The sequence below is a fragment of the Arvicola amphibius genome, chromosome 9 (genome assembly GCF_903992535.2).
Source record: "Arvicola amphibius chromosome 9, mArvAmp1.2, whole genome shotgun sequence".
In the NCBI taxonomy this organism is placed as follows: domain Eukaryota; kingdom Metazoa; phylum Chordata; class Mammalia; order Rodentia; family Cricetidae; genus Arvicola; species Arvicola amphibius.
The window spans coordinates 98,462,824-98,467,437 of NC_052055.2; positions in this window are offsets into that span (position 1 = coordinate 98,462,824).

Genomic DNA, 4,614 nt, shown 5'->3' on the forward strand with positions numbered 1-4,614 from the left:
GCCTGCCCCACCCCACAGCATTGTAGGTGTCTCTGGTGTTTGTTGGCTGAGTGAGTCTCCACTATCAGCAGCTACTATCACCCAACTGTGTGTCCGCGCATTCAGGTTCTTGTTTTCCACCACGGTAAATTACACAGGACATTTAATTTATAATTTCACCCCCTCCCTGGCATACAATACAGCGATATCAAGTACATCACATCACTTGCTCCAGGACCTTTTCATTATCGCAAGCCCTAACTCGACCCTACTAAATGCCAGCTCCCCATTTATCCTCCCTCCAGCCCCCAGTTACCACGATTCTCATTTCTGCCTCTATGGCTTTACATCCACTAAGCCCCTCTAACTGGTACATGCAGGATTTCTCTTTGTGCATCTGGTTTATTTTGCTTAGCCTATTATGTTCCAGGTTCATCCATGTAACAGGTGCCACTTTGCTCCCTTTATGAGGCCGGGTGACAGTTCATCCATGATCTGTCACATTTTGTTTATTCTCGTATCCGCCCATGGACCCTGGGGTTGTGCTCACTCAACCGTGTAAGAAAATTTTGTGGCAAGAAAGCTTGCAAGATGTGAGACACAGAGAATGAAAGCACACTGCTGGATCCAGTGCTGTTGATAGCTCCGGTTATCTGAGCGCCCAGCACAGCAGGCTATGCCCAGAAGTCCTGAGTAGTGCCTTGAAGCAGAATTGAGCAGCCTGGAGGTGGCCTTGCAGTGATCAGTGTTAACTATTAGCTCTCCCTAGCTGCCTCCACAAAGGACTGTCTGAAGAGGAAGGGGAAAAAAGACATATGTCCCTGTGCTTTGGTTTGGGGCTGAGCATCGCTGGTGGCCCTGAAAAATTATCCTGGCAGCTTCTTCCTCTTTTCCTTCCCAGGCTGGGGCTCTCTCCTCTCTCTGCTTCTCTCAGCAGCTCCAAGTCCTGCCATATCTAAGCTTAAAGGAACAGACAAGTCTATTGTCTATTGTATTCTTCCAAAATTGAGGCCCCAGAAAACAAAGTAAGGGCTGGTGAGATTTGGTATGTCACAGGTACCGACAGGCTAAATGGCACTTGCAGGTGTGACCAGAAGATGCTAGGGAAGGTTCTCTGATGGTGATAGTGACCTTCACCAGGGATTTAGCGACAGAAGAGGGAGCAGATGCTGGAGGAACAGCTTGGACAGAGTGGATCTTCTAGAGAGACGGATTCAGGGCAGCGGTTGGACCACGATGGAAAGCAAACCTTCCTGTTCAGACTAACTCCCTTTTAATATCTACTTAGACCATGCTTTTCAAAGCTAGGTCTGTGGGCCTGGCTAGCTTTGAGCTGTTTGTTATTACAGTATCCAGAAGCATGGTTATAGCTGCCTTTGGCTGTAGTCAGTAGACATAGTTCATCAGTGCTGTCTGCAGGGAGCCCTATGTGTTAGAATGTAGAGTCACAAAACCATTACCCTTGAAGAAAGGAGAGTTGTTCTGTAGATGGTGGGATGAACATGCCTTGGAGCTACCCCCAGGTTCCAGCTTCAGCCCAGAGCTGCAAGAACACCTGTAACTTCAAAATACAAGTGGGAGAGGGTGGGAATGTAACTCGATTGATAGAGCACTTGCCTAGAGTGCACAACACTCTGGGTTCAAGCACCACATAAGCCAAGGATGGTGGTGCACGCTGGCAGGAAATATACAAATTGACCTGCGTAGTAAGGGCATGTGCTGTCTCATAGAGAGAGCTCTGTAAGACCACAGCTCAAAGATGGCCTCAGGGGCCTGGGTCCCTATACCCGAGAGCTAAGATGCTTCCCAGCAGATCAGGGTAAAGCTTGCAGCCAGCTGTGCCCCGGGTATACTGTGACTCCATTTCCGAGAGTGGTAACTGTGGTGGTGGGGTTCTGATGAGAAGCAGTTTCAGAGGTGGGGGTTGTGCTATTCAGTGAGAGTGGGGAGCTGGGTGAGAGATTCAGGGAAGAAGCCCCAAGAAAGTAAGATTTCCTTGGCAATGGCAGAGCCTCTTGTCTGCCACTAGAGGTCATGAAGCAGTAAGACTAGCAGCAAGGACCCTCCTCCCCCACTGACAGTGGGTTCTGTGGCATGCTCTCTAGTTGCAGATCCACACTAACGAGTTAATCAGTTTCCTAAATCCGTTAACGATTATTTTGCAGATATGTCATCCTAAGAGTTCAAGTTCCCCTCTAGTCCTAAGCAGCTCCGACACCTATGTGTTCAAGTGTCCCTGGTTCCAACCACACTCTGCTAGACAGAAAAGTCCCTCTGCTCCCTCCACCCCACTGCCACAGTCTGTCACTCAAGGGGGCTGCTGGCATTTGTCATGAACTATTGAAGTAAGGAGATGACAAAGAGATGAGAGGCATGGTGGGTGATTCTAGATGGAATAGCAAGGTAACAGCCACACCCTGATTTCCTTTCTTTAGCCAGCGATGATTCACAGGTAGATGGCTCCTGGGCTCAAGGTCTAAGATCAGGGCTATGTAAGGGTAAGAGGACAGGACGGGAGAGAAACCACACAAGTGAGGGTGAGGGGCATGGTTGTGGGGGTCGAGCCTATGCTATCCTGTCAGAGAGTTTTGTCTGCTGGACCACGTTTCTTTGGTGAGTTAGAGACATTAGCATCCTGATGACTAAGGTTTCTGCTGTGGGGACAAAGATGAGAGACCTCTACTAAGAGGAGACTATTGCAACAGGAAGGGACCCAGACCTTAGAGCCGCTCAAAGTAAAGAACTTCCAGGTGGGGAGGTTGAGGTGGCCCTGAAGTCATAGGATATTCAGTGGCTGAGGTAGCATGTCAGTGAGATTTCCTGGCCTGAGACATTGACTCTGTTGGAACCAGGGGTGAGTATCTTATAAACCTGGTGAACTATTAGAACCAGGGATGAGGATGCTGTAAACACGGTAAACTGTTGGAGCCATGGGTGAAGATGCTGTAAGCATGATCAACTAATGGAAGCAGGCATGAGGATGCTGAGAGCATGGTGAACTATTGAATCCAGATTCTGTAAGTCTGGTGAGCTATAAGGACAAGCACAAGTCTGATGACCACTTTCCAACTGACCCTGAACCCTTTTGGGTGACCAAGCCAGCTGCTGCCCTGGCTAAACCTTCCTTTCCCTTTTAACAGATCATACCTGACACCTCTTTTTGGCCTTGGACTACATTTTTTTTTTTATGACCTTTGAAGCCAGGTTTAACACTAAGCAGTGCCCAAGTGCAAACACAGATAAGCGCAAGTGGCCGCCTTCCCTCAGAGACCCCCACCTGTCTGGTACTTCCTGAGGGGGAGGAGCTGAATTATTGTAGCCACCAGTTCCCTCAGGGACCATGCTTCTGGAGTTCCACCGTGTGATGTTGTCCTATGGGCGGTGCTCCGCTCTGCCCAGGTCTGGGCAGTGTCCAGGAACCCCTTTTCCATGCCTGGACCCATTCTCACATCCATATGATGGCTGCATTGGGAGCCAAAGATCCAGGTTTTCATAAGGTAGAATCTAAATATAAGCACTGTAATGATGCCCAGGGAATTCTTTTTGCAGATTTTGAGGTTTAACTCTTCATGAGAGATACCTAAAATCTAGTCAAGAGAATTAAGCTTTGAGAGAGCTTGTTCATACACGGGGGGGGGGGGGGGGGGAGTGCTGTTCAGTCCATTGGTGATAAACCACCAACGTGTGTGTAGATATTTACGACAAGCATCCACAGGGCAGCACTAAATGACTTGTGCTCACGCCTGGGAAACTCAGAGATGAACAGGGTTAATACACGGCCACAGAAAACCCTAAGTTTATTCCCAGGGTCGGGATGAGCTCTCTGGGAGACAGTGCAGAGCTGGGAACAGAGCTGGCGTTCATCTCTCGAGGACGCCAGGTCCATGCCAGGCGGGATCTGATATCTTCAAACCCCTCATTATAACGGAAGGAAACAATATGGACTGCGGTTGTATTATCCAGGTTTTTTTTTTCCCTTTTGCTGCTGCATTCGGCATTCTGTTAGCTGTAGATTTGAAAGCCCTTGATGTGGTGACTAGAGTTTTTTTTTTTTTTTTTTTTCAAATGCTATGATTCCTAGACATAGAAAGGGAATAGGCCCGGTAGGAAAGATGTCCCGTGGGACCTCTGCTGGGATTGGCTTCCCCTTCTATGCTATTTCTTGTTCTCGGTAACAAAATTGTTCATCTTTCAGCTTATCCCAGAGAATGAAAGAGAATTTTCAATGTAATGTCTATCTTAGAAAGGGGAAGAAGGAAAATAAAACCCACCTGAGCCACTTGGGACTCACATCCCATGCATTGTTGAATCTGCTCCGTTTCTCTTGGTTGGCTCTCTGCCTTCCAGTGGTTCCTGCAGACTTTGTTCTTACATCTGGCAAGTGGTAGTAGCTCTTTATTCACGCTCCAGACATTGCACTCCCCCACCAGGAACGTCCGTTTCGTTTGTTCTCACAAAATTAGACATTCCCATAAGGAAGACTGACAGACCTCGCTCATCCCAGCAGCAGGCCCCCTCAGCACACAAGGACGTGGCTAAGTCTGTCTGTAAGGCTCCTCAGCTTATCTTCACCTAGGGTCAAAGCTAGCCTCCAGCCCTTGAACTCTGTCTCCCTCAGTCTTTCCCCTTCTTTTC